General features: G+C 42.4%; 1 long non-coding RNA gene across 1 annotated transcript in view; it reads left to right on the forward strand.

Moving 5' to 3' along the window:
- The window catches only part of LOC119470716, a 214801-nt gene that overhangs the window by 113151 nt on the left and 82120 nt on the right, over positions 1-19530 (forward strand). The window lies entirely within an intron of this gene.

Here is a 19530-nt window from a genome sequence, read left to right on the forward strand (position 1 = left end):
TTTTGAGATGGAGTCTCACTCTATTGCCCTGGATGGGGTGCAGTGGCGTGATCTCAATTCACTGCAACCTCCGCCTCCCAGGTTCAAGTGATTTTTCTGCTTCAGTCTCCCAAGTAGCTTGGATGACAGGTGCACACCACCACACCTGGCTAATTTTTATATTTATAGTAGTGATGGGGTTTAGCCATGTTGGCCAGGCTTGTCTCAAACTCCTGACCTCAGGTGAAATACCCGCCTTTGCCTCCCCAAGTGCTGGGATTACAGGCAGGAGCCACGGTGCCTGACCCCTGTTTTCTCTTCTGTAGAGTGAGGTGGTAGGACTGAATGATTGTGAAGATTCCTTCTGAGAGCCTGTGCATCTTTTCTGTCTCTGTTGGCTTTGAGAAATTCTGACCTTGTTTCCTCCCTTACTTCGTTGTTTTCAGGCACCGTCCTGCCTCGTGAATAGAGTGAATGCTTGATGCCAATTACAGGGTGACAGAGTGGGAGTCTTCCTGCCTGTCCTCTGAAGGAAATTGCAGGCAGAAAATTAATCCAGACTTTTACAACAGATCCCCCTTCATACAGCATCTGATGGGGAAGGCCTCTCACTTCCCTTCTGGCTCCCACATGTCATGGAACCTGTTGCCACATGATTCAATCCACCATTCCCATTAAAGTTAACCATCCCCTTGAAAACGAATGCACAGTTAAGAAAGTGATAAGTTGATGCTTAAACTTTAAGCAGATTGCTTCCAGCTAATCTCAGTTAAGTGGCAGACGAAATCATAGGCATTGGGCTCTATAGAAGCCCAACGCCCAAGAAAATGAATTGGATTCCTTAGGGAAAATACTTGTAGGTTTTTTTTTTTTTTTTTTTTTTTTTTTTTCCCTAAAAGCTGAAATAAGTTAAGCATGGGGTGGCGGCAAGGAGGAAGGGAAGAGAAAAACATGTCCTACTACACTGAGGACAAAGCTTGCTGTATAGCCTTAGAAACACCATTTAACGACTCTTGAGAGTCAATTTCTCTATGAGGAAAATAGGGATGAGGATACCTTTGTTGCAGGCCTCTTATGAAGAGATAGTCTTCATGTGAGTAAAGTGATTTGCCCAATCCTTGCACATAGTAGGCTCTCAATAATAAAGGAAGAATTTGGCCTAGGTAGTCCCTGATATCAGTCGAGCTCTAAGAGAGGGAGAACCCATTACTGCTGCTAAAGATTTTACATGGAGATTAACAGAGAGAAGCCAAAAGTTTTTCCATGCTTTGGAGAGAGAGCAGAGACAGGGCTGGATTTTTTCATGTCCAAACATACTTTTTAAATATGTACATTCTCAGCCTTTTGTCCCTAAGAAAATATAGACAAAGCCTCCTCTGCATCTTCAGGATCATCAGAACAGAACTACACTTTCTTATCAGTCCCTAGTATGAGAGTGGTAAGTACCACAAAGAGAGAGGAGGAGATGTTAAGAAGAAAGAAGAAAGCAAAAGAGAAAACAGAACATCGAGATGAATGAGGGAGAAATTAGCTCATTGCAGTGCACTCTGTCTGGTTCTTTCCTTCACATCAGCTTCCCCTGTGCAAATACTGACATTTCCTGTGAATGAGGATCACCTAGTATTTTCTGAGCAGCTATTATGTTCCAGGAGCTGTGTCAGGCACTGGGGATGGGACACATGGTGGAAAGAACATGTAGTATCTGCCCTCAAAGAGGTTACACTCTGGAGAAAAAGACAAATGAAACGATGGCCACAAAAGAGTGACCCCAGTCAGCTAGTCTGGAACATCAGAGAAGGTTTCACAGTTGGGTGCAGCTACATTTAATGGGGATTGAAGGAGAAGTGGAAATTCTTTAGGTAAACAGAGTGGGGTAGGGAAAAAAGTTTTCTAAGTAGAAGGTACAGAATGGGGAAAGGCCCTGGAGGGGGAAGACGGGAAAGGATCAGGAGCAGAGGAAAGTGAAAGACGGTCAGAGGGGCTGGAGTGGAGCAGATGAGGGTGACATGGACAGTGCACAGAGGCTGGGGAGGGAGGCAAGGTCTAACTTGCCATTTTGAGCATTTTCACCTAAGATCAGTGGAAAACCTCCGTTTCTACATAGTCCTCTGAGTGATATAGAGAACATAACAGTAGCTTTTCTTTGGTGCTTTAGAGTCTATAAAGAGGTGTGGGATATATTATCTTCATTGTATGAGGGTGCTGAGCTGGGGAGAGGCCAGGTTAGTTTCCCAGGTCACAGAGTTAGAAGCATGACTAAGCTGTGCAGGGTCCTTCCAAGCTCTTCTGTCTGTAATGATTTAGTGGGGTAAGAAAGACACTCTAAGGTAGAGGGCATGGCTTTGAGCTCTGACTCCCAAAAAGTGTGCTAAGGTACCCCAGGGCACTGCAGCAAACTCATAGGTGTGCCCTGGTTGTTGTAAATTACTGAGGGAAATATAGTGATACTCAACATCTGTCAGACCCCATGCAAACTGCTAGCTCAAGGCAGTTCACCCTTCAACAATTGTCTGCACCACATGCCCTTCAATGTCATCTTTCCCTTGGGGTAAAATATACATAAAATTTACCTTTTAGCCATTTAAAAAAAAATTTTCCATAGGTTTTGGAGAAACAGGTGGCATTTGGTTACATGAGTAAATTCTTTAGCGATGATTTGTGAGACCTTGGTGAACTCATGACCTGGGAAGAATACACTGAATCCAATTTGCAGCCTTTTATCCTTCACCCTCTTCCTACCCTTCCCCTGAATCCCCAAACTCGATTGTGTAATTCTTATGCCTTTGCATCCTCATAGGTTAGCTCACACTTATGAGTGAGAACATACAATGTTTGGTTTTCTATTCCTGTGTTACTTCACTTAGAATAATAGTCTCCAATCACATCCAGGTTACTGTGAATGCCATTAATTCATTCCTTTTATGGCTGAGTAGTATCCCATCTATCTTTCCATAGATGGATAGATAGATATCACAGTTTATCTACTCATTGATTGGCATTTGGGTTGGTTTGTGAATTGTGCTGCTATAAACGTGTGCAAGTATATTTTTCATATAATGACTTCTTTTCCCTTTAATCATTTTTAAGCATTCAGGCCAGTGACATTAAGCATATTTATATATATTTTTTGTGCAGCCATCCTCTCCATCCATCTGCAGAACTTTTTCATCATTCCAAACTGAAACTCTGTACTCATTAAACAATAACCATTCTCCCTCCAGCCCCTGGTAACAGTTATTCTACTTTCTGTCTCTATGAATTTGATGAATTTTAGGTACCTTATATAATCAAAATCACATAGTATTTGCCCTTTGTGTCTGACTTATTTACTTAGCATGGCATTTTCAAGGTTCATTCGCGTTGCAGTATGTATCAGTATTTTACTCCTTTTTGTGGCAGAATAATATGCCATTATATAGATATACCACATTTTGTTTATTCATTCAGCTATATGTATGTGTGTGTGTGTGTGTGTGTGTGTGAGTATATATGTGTGAGTAAATACACACACACACATATGTATGTATATATGTAGAGAGAGAGAGAGAATTGGAGTTTTACTCTCATCACCCAGGCTTGAGTGCAATAGCGTAATCTCAGCTCACTGAAACCTCTGCATCCTGGGTTCAAGTGATTCTCCTGTTGCAGCCTCTCAAGTAGCTGGGATTACAAGTGCCCACCACTGGGCCCTGCTAATTTTTGTAGAGACAGGGTTTCACCATGTTGGTCAGGCTGGTCTCGAACTTCTGACCTCAGGTGATCCATCCACCTCGCCCTCCCAAAGTGCTGAGATTACAGGCATGAGCCACCATGCCCAGCCATTTCATTCAGCTATTGATGGATATGTGGAGTGCTTTCACCTTTTGGCTATTGTGAATAATGCTGCTATGAACATGAATGTACAAATATTTGTCTTGCTTTCAATCCTTTTGGGTATACATCCAGAAGTAGAATTGCTGGATCATATGGTAATTCTATGTTTAATTATTTTGATTGCCATATTGTTTTCCACAGCAGCTGCACCATTTTACATTCCCACCAGAAATGCACCCTCACGTCTTTGTAAACCAGTGCTTTTGGTATTTACTGTAACAAAAAACAAGTATGGCACGGATATCACTGTGGAACAGGAAATAAGGATGACAGTGTTCAATTAGATTTCAAGGTTTGAAAAGCTCTGTACAGGCACATGCACCCCATCCCTACATAATTCTGGTTATTTGAGAATAAAATACATTTTTTTTCTTTCAACTAACATACATTAGCTTTTAAGTGGCTACTGTGCTGTTAGGATATAAACACTTATGTATTTAACCTAACTACTTGATAAATGGAACAATTAGGTATTTCCATTGGCTTAGAGACACCGTGAGATAAATTATGGAGACACTAAGGGTGCCGTAAACTGAGAAAGTCTGGAAACCTCTGGCCTGATAGTGCGTATGAAGGAGAGAATCTTTGGAAGCCTGGGGTTTTCCCATTCTTTTCGAAATGGCTTCTGACAAGTTGCTGCTGCTGGAATCTTTCAAAATAGAAACACATGGCTTCAAAATGGTACAAAGTTGAGAAATGTCAGCAAACAACTAAGCTTCCTCAAACTGGGATTAGGTAACTCACTCCGTGTATTTATTAATTTGAATTAATGATTATCCAATTTAGCCAATAGGGCAGGCAAGTGCATCTTTAAAATATATAATTTCTAGTCTCCTTCTGGGTTGGTAGAACTACCTTTAAATATGTCAGCAGCTCTGACACAATGAGAAATAACAGCTGTCTCTTCAAAATATGGTGTCAGAGAAAAATTAAACTACCAGAAACATATTTCAGAAGTCACATCTTCCGTGGTATGTTCTTGCTCCTGCAGAGCCAGACATTTTCTTTGTTGAGGTCCCACAGACTTTGTTTATATGCCTTTCCATGAAAGCATTTTCTCTGTTGTATTTTGTTTATTTGTCTATGCTTATTTATTTATATTTACTGTAGAAAGTAAACTCCTGAGGCCAGGGATTTTAACTTACTTACCACAGATGTCCTAATTCCAGGGAGTATTAGTTTAAATATCTGGGGGGAAAAAAGCCAAAGTAAATTAGTATCTTTAGACCTAGGAACTTCACTTTTGTAATTTTATCTGAAGGAATTAAGAATAAATAGAAAAAAAAATCTTATACACAAAGAAGTTCTTACAGCATTATTTCTAATTTAAAAAAAAGTGTATACATCTTCAAGTATTTGACATAGGGAAATGTTTGATTAAACTAGCATGCATCTGTTTAATGATCATGGGACCATTAAAAATAATGTTTATAAATAGTTTATATTAAGAAGAAAATGCTTATGTTAGCATACAAGTTTAAAAAAAAAGTAGCACTCAGAACTGGACATGCAACATGAGCTCAATTTTGAAAAACAGTCTGTGCATCTAGAAGAAAAAAAACTTTGGGAAAAAATAGATTAAGACTATTTTAACAATTATTGTCTCTGAATAATTAATACTTCTCTTCCTTCTACTTTTTAATGTTTTCCCATGACCTGTCTAAGCTTGAATCTTAGTTTATGCTCTTTCCTCTGCTGGAATGCCTTTTTTTTTATTTTTATTTATGCACAACCAATTCTTTCAGGCAAACTCCAATCCTAGCTCTCTCATGATATCTTTTCCATCTCCTTCTCTGATCTCCTATTGCTTCCATATAATAAAATGTTGAGCTAAAGTGGATGTTATTTTGAGATTTTCCTTTAATATCTCACAGTTGGTAGAAATGAAAAGTAGTGTGAATCTGGAACCAGAAGACTCAAATTTGAATCTCGACCCTATCACTTATTCCTTGAGTGACTTGCTGCAAGTTACTTATTCTCCGGGTTTTCTTATCTGTAAAATAGGGTGTTCTCTTGTATCCAGATACAGTATAACCTCCTGCAGCAAGACCACATCTTCATAGCCCACAGTTGAGTACCTCTAAGGCTTTGCTATATATTAAGACAAAAAGCAAAGTTCAGTTAATTGCATGTGATTCACAGTGGGAATGTTATAACATTGATTGCATGCATAGTCATAGACACAAACTACTTTAGAAAGAAGTAAATTAGTAGTAACAATGACCTGCTATAATTGGTAGGGGCTTATATTTTAAAGGCAGTTATTTATTATTCACCTATTATAACTCACAGATTTTTAGAAGCCTCTCTCATTTGTTCATTTCCAGACAAACTTTTTATTGAGTTCACTTGTGTTATAGTCACTGTTCTAGATTCTGATGATGAAATGGAACAAAACAGTTCTTCCTTTTAAGAAACTTAAAGTTTAGTGATGATGGTCATGATGGATATAGACAAGGTAACATACAATTACAATATGGAGTGATATGATTTGGTAGAACTATGTGTAAGATACATTGGAAACTCTCATGCAGAACAATTACATAAGTCTTAAGGAGAGGTAAGAAAATGCCAGAGGAAGCAGTGCTGTTTGAGTGGAGCCTCAAAGAATGATGAGGGCTGGTCCAGGTGAATTTAGTTTGAAAATGCCATTCAAGGAAAAGAAAACAGCAAATTCAAAGGCCTACAGTGTATTATTCCTCTGGCACTTTATTTTGAGAAGACAATGGTTATTTCTGGTTGAGTCAGAGTTGTTGAGAAATTTAATAGTATGGCTACTGACCCAGAAGGAGGAGGCTCAGAGATTGTATATATTTAAGATTGATCCCCATTGTGAAATGGAAGGTGATTCAAAAATGTCTGGAACATAAATTATAATTTAAAGCAAACTGAAAAATGAACCTGTGGCGGTGAGCATGTGTGTCATGCTAAGGGGCCCTAAATCCATCCTCACCATTGGAACAAGCCTGTAAAATATTTTAAATAATGAGTGACATCATTGGGTTCATTAATAAAAATAGTTTGGAGAAGGAGGAACTTATTAGGAGAGATTGCAGTGATCCAGCAAGACCTGCACATGGACAGTGACAGTGGAAAACTGATTTGAGAAATTGTAAACTCCAGTTCAACAGAATGGTAGTGAATTGAGTCTGGGTGGTGAGAGAGAAGGAAGTGTCTAAAGTTCTCCCCAATATGTGGCTTGGGAAACTGAGTGAGTGGTGGCGATGTTCATCCAGACAGAAATTCAGGATGATGTGTCTGTTTAAAAAGAAAAGTAAAAGCATAATTTTGATGTGATCTTGAGCTCGAGTTCTTGTGGGATATCTAGGAAGAGAGACATGGTAGACAGCTGAATATTTTGGCTTTGGAGCCAGAAAAGAGATCCAAACTATACTTCAGAAAGCTAATGACAAACTAAGTCTTTAAAAATAGAAATAGCAAATTCAAACAAAAAGTAGAGGAAGCAAAAATTCTAATAATTATTGAGATGGAACATTTAATTTAGCTTGGAGCTTCCTGGAAGTCAGGGCAAAACAGAAGCTTTTATTCTGTCTACATTATTTTTCCATTTGTCAGAGTTTATGAATAAAGTGAGTTTACTCAACATAATGTATCAGAATTTGAGAGAAAATAAGAGTGTTAATGATACTCTCAGAAACAGAAAGTCAGGAATGTAACTTCAGGATTCTGAATCCACACTGCTGAGCACTGAAAACATGCCCCATTAGAGGATGAATATTGACCCTGTCAGAAGCCATAAAGAAAAATATCATTATATTATTTGAATATTTCTTGGAGTTGGTTATCTTAGAATAAAAGCAGTTTCTTAAAAACGCTGTGCCAAATAGCACTTAGGATAACTCATAATTCTTGGAAGATTATTGCTTAAAATTAAATGGGGTTTGATCTAGAACCCTGTGAAAATCCACTCAGCCCCAACCTCTGTGTTACCCTCTCCCTGTCAGACACCTCTTCTGTGCCAGGTGCTGGACACCATAATCACATTTTAACTCTAGACCCAATAGCACTCCTGCTGATGACATACCTGTCCCGTATCTCTGTTATGGCTTGGGTGTGTATATTTGTTGAAGAGAATTGAGTATCTCAGCTATTGCAAAGGTATGCCATCCCTTTGTCCTCCTCTGAATAAGAACAAGGATTTCCCCAGTGAAGGCAGCTCATCTTAAAAGTTACTCAGTTTTTCAAACATGGTTTGCTTTGAGCTCAAGAGGAAAAATAAAAGCACCAGGAATCTCAGCAACCTGTGTTATGGTCTTATGAAATAGAGCCCGGCTCTGACATCAGCTGTGTGCTCAGTTCTAACTACATACCAGGCCCTAGCAAAGCCTGATGCTGCCCAGTTCTTCACAGGAGGTGTGGATTATTAGTTTCTGTGTCTGCCTGCTGTAACGAAGTACCACAACCTGGATGGCTTTAACACTGGAATCCATTGTCTCACAGTTCTGGAGGCTGGAAGTCCAAAATCAAGGTGTCGGCAGGGTTGCTTCATTCTGGGTGTTATGAGGGAGAATCTCTGTTCCAGGCTCTCTCCTGATTTCTGGCGGTTGCCGGCAGTTCTTTGGTGTTCCTTGGCTTATGCATCACTTGAATCTCTGCCTTCATCTTCACATGATGTTCTCCTGTCTCTACGGTGAAATTTACCCTTTTAAGAAGAGCACCAGTTATACTGAATTAGGGTCCACCCTAATGACCTCATTTTAACTTGATTACCTCTCTGAAGACCACTGTTTCCAAATTAAGTCACATTCTGAGAAATGGGGAGTTAGGGCTTCAACATATCTTTTGGAGGGGAGCAGGCACAATTCTGTCCACTTTCTAAAAAGTGAGGATTCTCAAATTGTGATATGCATTAGACTCACCCGAGGAGCACTGGGTTCTGGGGTCCCACTCCCTTGACTTCTTTTCTCTTCTGCACATTACTACCATTCATGCAACAGCTCAGAATAGTGTGAATAATTTCTTATATTTCTACAGGGAAATATAAGCACACTTTTCCAAAGTGTGCTCTGAAAACTTTAGTCATGCAAGATACTCTGCAATAAAAGATTCCACAGTCCATTTAGTACTGGAGAGATGGTCACAAATCCTACAATTAAAACAACAGCAACAACCTTTTAACTTTATTGTTGTTTTTCTGACTTGAGGATCTTACTAATATCCCATGGAATTAATGTTCTACAGAGAGCATTATGGAAAATGCTAGTTTAATGTTTTATCATTTACAAAACATATTCACAGTTATTATCTCATTTGATTTCTAAAAAGGGCTCTGGTGGAAACGGAGTGGTTATTGTGTTTTTATTATGGAAAAACCACGGTTTACAGCATCCCCTCACTGGCCAGGATTGGGTGGCCAAAAGCCGTAGTGATGGAACTTGGATCTGCACCTCTTGATTCTATAATAAGTCCAGTGTTTTGTCCCATGATGCTCAGCTTTTCAAAATTGGAAGAATGTTATATGACCTTTCCTTCCCTCTTTCTTTGCCACCGTGATTAAATTCAAGCTAATTCTTTACCTTTTCTGAGAAGCAGTAATCCATTTCTGGGTGAGGGAGAGAAGAAAAATGCAGAAGAGAGTGGGGAGCATCCCACACCCAAAATACCAAAACCTCCCCTGCTGCCACCGCCTCCTCTCTCCCACGTCTAGCTTTATATTTAGCAGTTGGTGTGCTTTCTCCCTCTCGATTACCTCTATCCTTTTGGGAGAAATTCCACAGGTTCTATACATAACTTGGCTTCAGACTCACCACACATTCCCCCTATTCCAATGTCCTCTCCTGCCCCACATCTTTAAGACCCTATGTGATTGCTTCCTGAGAGTAACATTCAGAATACAACTTTCATCTCTGGGACTCTGTCTGTTGCCATAGAAATTTGCCTGAAGGGAGTCTTCAGGTTCCTGGAACACGCCTTGGGGGAATCACAAAAGCTCTCAGACACTAATGGGACAGGTTAGTCCCTGTGCCATTACTCCCTGACCTATGAATTGGGAAATGTTCCACCACCCTGTCCTCAACCCCCAACTCACAGAAGGCCACTGTTCAAAGGCTGGGTGGGGACAGATGCTTCCTGTGGAAGGAGAAAGTTTGATTTAACTTAAAGAATATCCTAAGGTCCTCGTGGGAAGATTCTCCAGCATTTGGGGGAGTGGAAGGGAAGTTTATGTAACAGACATTGTTGTCAGTGTAGATTCTGTGCCACAGAATCATAACAATTGCTTTGTTAAATCCAGCCTTACACTCTTTCTGAGATGAAACTCCAATATGACTGTGGTGTGGAAAGACATGTAATAATGCTATGTCATCCCTAGTGGGGACTTAGCAGTAAACCATCCAGGGAGACATGGGGAGCTGGGGCTGAGCCTGGTCTTACGTAGCCATTGCCAATTATCAGTCTACCTCCATGGGAAATAGGATGTTCTGCAAAAATTCCATCTCCAAAGGGGTCTATGAATTCAAGCCCATCTGGAGTCATGATGATCTTTCCAGTGAAATGGGTCTGCAGGACAGTGGCACTGAAGGCATTTAGCAGTACCCCAGGTCTGGGTTAGCAGGAGACCTCCAGGTGCTGTCCAGGGTCATGGGGAAAGGAACTGGGGTGGTAAGGTAAGCTGACAGATCCTGCCCTAAGGAGACACTTAGCCATATATTGCACATTCCTTACTGTCTCCCTGGTTCTGTTTGTGTTTGGCATTTGGTGCATTATCTTCTATCTGAATTACTTGCCCTCTAGCAGGGTTCTCTCAGCCTCAACACTATTGCCATTTTAGGCTGGATAGTTCTTAGTTGGGGAGTTCTCGTCTGCATTGTAAGATCTGGCAGGCGGGGGATGGTGGCTCATGCCCACCTGTAATCCCAGCACCTTGGGAGGGTGAGGCAGGCGGATCACCTGAGGTGGAAAGTTCAAGACCAGGCTGACCAACATAAAGAAACCCTGTGTCTACTAAAAATACAAAGTTAACTTGGTGTGGTGGCACATGCCTGTAATCCCAGCTACTCAGGAGGCTGAGGCAGAAGAATCACTTGAACTCGGGAGGCAGAGGTTGTGGTGAGCCAAGATTGCACCGTTGCACTCCAGCTCGGGCAACAAGAGTGAGACTCCATCTCAAAAAAAATAAAAAGAGATTCGGTAAACTTGGCCCCTATTCACTTGATGCCAGTAGCACCCCCCTCCAGTGATAACAACCAAAAACTGTCTCCAGACACTGCCAAATATTTCCTGGGGTGCAGAGGGAGGAGGAGGAAATTACTACCCAGTTGAGAACCACTGCTTAGAGAAAAGAACTTCAGGGGTATTGGAAGAACTGACCAGAGCTAGGCCCTAGGCAAAGAGCCCAGGGTAGAGGGCTGAACGCCAGTCATGCGTGGGAAATGGAATGTCAGGGAGGAACCTGGGGATCTTGCAGCTTCGTCACATATGTAGAATGGATTCAGTAAGGGGGTCTGCTGCTTGTGGCTCATCTGGTACTGAGGGCATAGTCACTTTCAGCCTACTATATACTGAGCTCACAGCAAAGGGATGAATTTCAGACTTCACTTGCTGGCAGCACAGAGAATCCTTGAACTTGATCGGTCTTGGTCAGAACTGCTCAAGACTTGAAGAGTAGAGGTAGATCTCCATGACTTGCAGCGGAACAGTCTTAGGAAAGTCAAAGGAAAAATAATGCTGCTGTTGCTGCTGCTGACAAGCATCTCTATCAGACTTACCACGTGCCAGACACTAGTCTAATACCTTTATCTTTCTCCCATGCAGATATACATCTGGCTCATTTCCTGATTTTCTTTGGGTCTCTGTTTTAGTGTGGCTTCTCAGAGATGCTTCAACTGGTCGTCTTATGTAATACAGCAAATGCACCCCTGTCACTCCTCGCCATTCCTTTTACTCTGTGTAATTTGCTTTTTAGTTATCTACCTCCTCACTCAGAAAAATTAGCTCTGTAAAAATAGAATCATTTCCCACCTCTATACAACGCCAACTACACAATTTGAGGAGCACAAGTGGGCTGAATTGTGTTCCCCCAATTCATGTGTTGAAATCTTAATCACTAAGTACCTAAGAATGTTTCCAAAAATGTGATTACTTTAAAACAAGGCCATGAGGGCAGGACCTAGTCCTCATAAGTAGAGGAATTTAGACACGAAAGGGGACAGACACCAGGGTTGAGCAGCTGCACAGAGAAAAGGCCATGTGAGGATGCAGAGAGAAGGTGGCCACCAGCAAACCAAGGAGGGAGGCCTCGCAGAGGCAATCCTGCCAACACCTTGATCTTGGACTTCCAGCCTCCAGAACTCTGATCAATAAATTTCTGTCATTGACATCTGTGGCATTTTGTTATGGCAGCCCTAGCAAGTTAATGCAGGGGCCCAGTGCAAAAGGAAAACACAGGTCTCTCTTTTTTTTTCTTTTTTTTTTTTTGAGACAGAGTCTCACTCTGTCACCAGGCACCAGGGTGGAGTGCAGTGGCGTGACCTCGGCTCACTGCAACCTCCACCTCCCGGGTTCAAGCAATTCTGCCTCAGCCTCCTGAGTAGCTGGGACTATAGACGCATGCCACCATGCCCAGCTAATTTTTTTGTATTTTTAGTAGAGATGGTGTTTCACCATGTTAGCCAGGATGGTCTCGATCTCTTGACCTCATGATCCGCCCGCCTCGGCCTCCCAAAGTGCTGGGATTACAGGCGTGAGTCACCACGCCCGGCCCAGGCCTCTTATTCAAAAAGCCTGAAAACAGTTCTGGTCAAGGTACTAATACATAAAGCTTTTTCCATTTTTCCAGTTTCTCTCTCTTGGCCTGTCATAGTGGTTTTATTTGCTGTTTAATGTTGACTCCATCAGGCACCGGACATACTTCCCAGGCCAGTGCAGGCCTTCTCAGGCACTGGGTACCCTCCATGTGTCCCAGGGCACTCAAGGCCCCTGGGCTGCCAAGTTACAGTTGCAAGACTGATGTGCTGTGTCTTCCATGGCAGACTGGCACCTCCCAAGTGTACTGCAACCCTCTGCGCCAGGATGAACCAGTTACCTGGATTAGAGTGAGTGAGAGGCTGCTTGCCAAGTCATCTGCCAAATGTGCTGTGGCACTGCCAGAGCAGAACAGGAATGGCCACTGCTGTGCCCTTTCCCAAGACGCTGCAGGGCATATGCTCCTGACCCACTCCATGTCTGTACCTAGACTCCTGTTGGAGGCAGAAGATGGTGCTGGTTACATTTGGGAGCAGAGAGGGGAAGGCCAGATAGGGATGTCACCTACTTAAGGGATACAAGACCATATGTAAGGTTGAAGCTCTAAGCACCCAGGCCTGTTCCACTGCTCCATCAGACTTCACTTAAAAATTCAAGTTCATAAACACAGTCATTGGGAGTTTTAAGGTGGCAATCTCAGAGCGTTAAACTCCCATGTGAGGGCCTTCAGAATGCAACGCCCTGTACACCTGCACGGGTCGTAAACTCATGAAGCGTTTACGCATGAAGCTGACCCTGCTGCTGTATCCCTGATGCCTAGAATAGTACCTAGAACATAGTAGTTGCTTAACAAATATTCATTGATAAATTGAGACTATTTCATCTTCACAAGAATGGAGGTCACTTTCATTTAACAAATGAAGATATCAAGTCACCTAGAGGCTAAATAATTTACTCAGTAATGAGAAGGTGAAATTTAAGTTGCACGATAGATCAGTATGAAATCTGAGGTTAGAAACTGGTTCTTCTGTCAAGGGTGCAGAGGGCTCTCTCAAATAGTAGTTTGGAGTGTGGGCTTTGGTGTCAAACAGGCCGGGGTTCAAATCCTGGCTCTGACACTTCATAAGCTGTGAGACTTCAGGAAAGTCTTCTACCTTTCTGACCCTCAGTTTCCTCATTTGTCAAGTAGAAATAACATCTATCTCAGGAATTGTTTTGACTTTAACAAAATACAAGCTTCCCACCATACCTGGCACTTGGTAAGCTCTCAGTGAGTGGTAGCCAGTATTACTTTTATTGGAGGTTAATGATGTATTATATTGACTCTAAAGTCAGACCACCTGCCTTCACATCCCTGCTCTTCCATTTCCTAGCTGGGTGAGCCTTGGAGCAGTTCCTTTACTTCTCCATACCTCAAATTCCTCATCTGTAAAAACGAGGATAAAAATAGTACCATCTTACAGGGATGTTTTGAAGATTAAAGGAATTGATGTTTATAAAACACTTAGAAGCAATATCTAACACACAGACACTCTGTACATGCTTGTTAAGTAAATAATTAATAGTTTATGAAGCAGCTCTACTGACTTGCTCTTTTATGTTTATTCCTTCAAACTCAGATCTTCCTGTTTCGGGCCCAGACCTCACTGAGTGTGCTAAAGCAGGGAACGGTCCAGATCTTATAAGTTCATTTGTATCCATTACGCTCTCACCAGCAGTGGGAACTGTGTGGGACGGGGAGTGCAATGATCTGGCTCTCTCACACTTGCCTCGCGGCTTCATATGAGTTGTTTCTCTCTAGGCCTCACTTTCTCAATGTGTTTGGGGGTGGCAAAGACATTGCACTAGATTATTTCCTAGGCCCTGTCCAGCTCTGATTTTCTACACATCTGATTCGTTTCTAAAAGTCCCCCCACCTTCCCCACTGCAGCTCCAGTGGTTCAGCAGGTGACCTCGGCTTTCTCAGCTTCAATTTTGTGGTGGGCAAAGAGTGCTTCAGGTTCTAGGAGCATTGCAGTCATGATCTGACCCCATAAAAAGGAGTAAAACACACAGATGAGTTCATTTCTCTGCTGGGGATGCGGCTGATGGGATTCCTTCTGGGATTACTGGCCTCCCCCTTCCTGGCCACCTTCACTCTGAAAGGTTATTTATAGCATTGTCCTTGGGTTGGAAAATCTTGTTTCCCGTTTTCTTGCCAATCTTCCCTCCAGTCCACCTTTTGCTGACCCCATTTCTCAGTGATGGTAATCCTTCCTAAGCACTGTCCCCTTGGGACCCCAAGACCCCCAGAATCCCATGGATCTCTTCCCTGATTCTGACAGAGGAGATACTGAGGGGTGGATACCCCGAGAGCGAGACCGGGTTGAAGACTTTATCTGCTTCTTGCAGCTGCAGCTTTTGTGAGTTGCATTCTCTGGCTCGTCAATACCATTTCCCATTAAATTAAATAGCTTATTGACTGGTGTGCCACACGGCAATGGGGTTGATGGGATTCACCTAGACTCCGCACTCCTCCCCTCTCCCCCAACAATCACAGGTCACTGCTCAGTAAATCAGCTGGTAATGGAGTTTGAACTCTCAGAATCAGCTCTGTGTACCCTTTTTATTTGTTTTTAATTTGTATCAATGGTAATTCTGTCTGTTTCAATTTATGTGATGGTGCAGGCTGCAGAACTGAGGAAGTGCCCTTTTTTACCCCATTAACCACAGAGGGGGTAAAATCCGTGTCAGGCTTCTTATGACAAACCTGTTCCAGTGGGCAAGGGATGATTCCCATTCACAGAAGGTCCCTATTTGTCTGGGACTCACCAAAGTGCCTCCTATCTCCACCAAATATATGGCTGAGCACTGAGTTTGTTTTCCCTGGGCCACGGCCCTTTGTACCTCTTTGTTCAGACAAACTATCAAAGAACATAGGATGGAAGCATCTGGAGAGAGAAGCTTGCACCCACAACCTCTAGGATTCTGTGGCTGATAAAGTACTTTCTACCATGCAGGTTCCTCCATATTTTGCATACTGGTCCTGCTAGAAGTTAAGTCGATGGTATCTCATCTCTACTCTAGCTGTCCCAAGTTATTTGCCGGCAGGCGAATGCCATTTGCAGCTTATTAGTGTCAGGACACGATTGTAAAGTAGATATGGTTTGCTACAGTGCCCTTGAATTTGTTTTGGTTGTCCTCTTTTCTCCCCTCTGGCCTTGTAGGAAATATGGAGATAGAGAAGGAAAATTAAAATGCACATAAGAATGGTTGAAACAAGATGGAGGAAGTAAATCCACAGGAATTCTGCAAGACAGGGGTGACAAAGGTTGGAAACAGTTTGGGGAATACGACAGGCAGAGTGACCTGACGGGGCTGCTCCCAGGAGGGGATCCGATGGACACCTGTGTCACTAGGGGGACATATTGACTCTGGGGGTTTCTGAAGAGAGTAAGGCAAAGAGCAGGTTGGAGCCAGCAGTGAGGGAAAGAGCGGAGGTAGAGGAAGAAGTGGAGGAGCCACAGTGAACTTTGACCTCAGCCCGCCTCCAGCACAGTCCCACAGATCTTTAATGAAAGCAAAAAAAATTGAAGAAGGTGACATTGAGCTCCAAGCAAGAGATAACACTAAAAATAACACCGCAGAACACAGAGAGAGCCATGAGGAATTCAACCTCTGACCTGGTGGGTTTGGGGTGAAATAATCCAAAGCTCTGAAGAAGACTGAAACCCCAGCTGCTGTTGGAATGACTTTGCCACTTACAGGGAGCAGGTTTCTGCTTCCACAGGAGCCCCTGTGTCCTCTGTGCCCTGTGGTTCCTCTCAGGGTGACATACTCCAAGCCACCTCTCTATCCTCAGGTGTCTCTTTCCCTCGTAGCCATGAGATCTTCACCCTCTCTCTTATCTCCTGCCTCCTGGAAGCTGATTCTAAAAGTCCACACTGTCCCAACTGAGGACAAATTTTCCATTGTTTACTTTTAAAATTCAAAATCTCCCCTGAGCCAAACCTCCCAGACAGCTGGTACTTCCCACTGTCTTCTGGTGTGAGAAGATTTCGTCTGCAATTCATTTGTTAGTGCATGTGGTAAACGAAACACTACTAATCCTAAAACTTAACAATTTATGAACATGAACTCAAAGGGCCAGACTTCCACAAGTACCCATTTCATGGATCCAATAGGAATCAATCTGCTGAGTTGATGGTGGGATTTACAGATTCAGTTCCAGGTAGACAAAAAATAATTTTGGACGGACAACCCTTCCCATGGAGGGATATCTTAACATAATGGAAAGTGATATGGACAGAGGGCTAAACATGTCACATGTATTGTTTTGTTTACTGCTCCTATCTTATAAGACTGGCTTGATAAAAGTCTTCCTTTCTTTATCTCTAAAATGGAGCAAAATACTATTCACCTTACCAGGTGCTTTTAAGGATCAAATAAAATATATATGTAATAAGAGTTTGTAAACCACGTGCATTTTACAAATGTTAGTTGATGCTCTTACTGTCCCTCAAATCAAACCACACAAGCAACTGGTAATTTCAGATGCAGTCTTAGGCCTCAATATGGTTTGCTGCCTCCATCAGACCTAAACTACTTAGCTCTGTAGCCAGAATTGTGAATCTGATTACATCTCATTGCTTTGCTCACAGGCACCAGCATTTCTTTTCTATATTAAAGAACAGTGTAATAAGGTAGGAATTTCTCTCTTTGTTCAGGAACTGGGATCTAGCTTAGCCTCTGAAGAGAACAGTTTCACAAGTCCCTGGGTGAGCTGGCTGGATGACCCTCAAATAGAACTGAGCCTTCCCTCTAGCTGATGAGGTCAGCCTCCTTGGAAGTGGCACAGACTTGCCCATTTGATGCTCTGGCGTCCGACTCCTGGAAGCTTCTAGCTGCTTAATGGATTCATTTAAGTGATAATATGAGCCGATCGTATGTCAGGTTGTTAAAATGGTGATAACATATTGCACTAGGAGAGCATTATCTACGGTAACTGCATTATAATGGTTAGGGAATGTCGACAGAACCACATATGATATTCCCATAAACACCAAATGAATGCAGAGCGATGAGGTTGTTCATTCCGAGTGTGGCCGAGGCAAGAGGTAACACTTCATCTTCCAGGCCCTCGTTTTCCAAACATTGCAAAAAGGAGACATATGCAGAGAAGTGTTCACACATCAAAGGCAAACAAAGGCACATGCTTCTCTGATTTATAGCCAATCTGGAAACCCACTTACCCAGCTTCAAGGGAGGCATAAGGTCACAAAATGTTCTTTCCCAAGGAAGAGAGTGAATGAGAGGGAACAGAGGGAATGTAAGATACTGGAGCACCACATGAGCAGCAGGAACCACAGGCTCCCTGTCTCCTGCTTCTGTTTTACTCACTAGAGAATTTAAAAGGGGTGGGTGGCTTGCACAGTAAAGGATCTGCCCTACTTTCCACTCCCTGTACCCTCTAGGAACACCCATTGAGAAATACTAGGTAAGTAGGTAAAGTTTATCTTTGCCACCTCCAGCCCCAAGTTTCAGCACTCTTCTCCTGTCTTTCAGTAGCTCCCCAACACTCTTCTCTCATACCTCCCGCTCTGCCGTTCCATCTTAAACTGTCATTCCTCCCATGGCACATATATTGTAAAGAAGAGGATTACCAGAGCAGAGAGAGTTCTGATTAGAACATGTAGATGTGGCTTTTGGCCTCCAACTTCAAATTGGCAATAATAAAAGTTACCTTTCCTTCAGTGTTTACTTGGAGCTAAGCAATGTGTTTTACATTATCTATAAACCTCAGAAACGTCTGCAAGGCAGGGTTTACAATTCCCATTTTAGAGATGAAATAACTGAGGCTCAGGCCGTTAAATAAGTAGCCCGAAGAGATGAAGCTAACATTGAAATACACCTCTGCAAACCGCTTGTTTTAGGCAGGTTTCTCTTTTAAGTAGCCTAACATCTTTGAGGCCATTTCCTTATTTGTTATGTTAAAAAACATTGCACTACCTTACAAGGCCATTATGAAGGTCACTTTCCCTTTGTAAACTGCAAACAACTTATACAGGTGTCAATGAACACCAGTACAAAATAAAAAAGGAGCCCTGAGTCTGGAGTTAGAAGACTTGGATACAAGTTCCTCATTGAATAGTATCCACTGGGAAATGGCTTTTATCTTTATGCCCTGTGACATGGTTTGGTTGTGTCCCCACTCAAATCTCATCTTGAACTATAGTTCCCATAATCCCCACACGTCATGGAGGGACCTGGTGATAGATAATTTAATCATGAGGGCTGTTACCTCCACGCTATTTTCATGATAGTGAGTGAGTTCTCTCGAGATCTGATGGTTTCATAAGGGACTATTCCCCCTTTTGCGTGGCACTTCTCCTTGCTGCTGCCACCTGAAGAAGGACATGTTTGCTTCCCCTTCTGTCATGATTACAAGTTTCCTGAGGCTTCCCCAGCCATGCTGAACTGTGAGTCAATTAAACCTCTTTCCTGTATAAAGTAGCCAGTCTTGGGTATGTCTTTATTAGCAATGTGAGAATGGGCTAATACATCCTGTCTTCTTCCTGTAAAATGGGGTTGCTGTGAGCACTGGAATCCTTTACTGCCTGCCCACTATGTGTCCTGTGGTGTGCTGGGTCCAGAGGCCTCTGCTCTATAGCAGCTTATCGTCTAAAGGGGCAAACAGATTGTATAAACAAATAGCCATAACAAAAGGCCATAAGTGCTATAATAGAGGTAAATATAAAGTAATCTGGGAGCACCAATGAGGCAAAGCGCCTGGTCCTCAGCAACCTCATTACAAGGAAACAGATGGATAGTGTTCTATCAAAACTAATAGAATGAAGGATATTGCAAAGGCAATATGTGCCGAGGTGCTTGGTAAACTAAAGCACTAAACACATGGAGAAAGAGCTTACGATTTGCCCACAGGAAGGAATTGCTATCTGGAAGAACAGCTATCTTGCTGGCAGGGGTATATTTTTT

Source organism: Cebus imitator, unplaced genomic scaffold, assembly GCF_001604975.1.
Source record: "Cebus imitator isolate Cc_AM_T3 unplaced genomic scaffold, Cebus_imitator-1.0 Scaffold38, whole genome shotgun sequence".
In the NCBI taxonomy this organism is placed as follows: Eukaryota; Metazoa; Chordata; class Mammalia; order Primates; family Cebidae; genus Cebus; species Cebus imitator.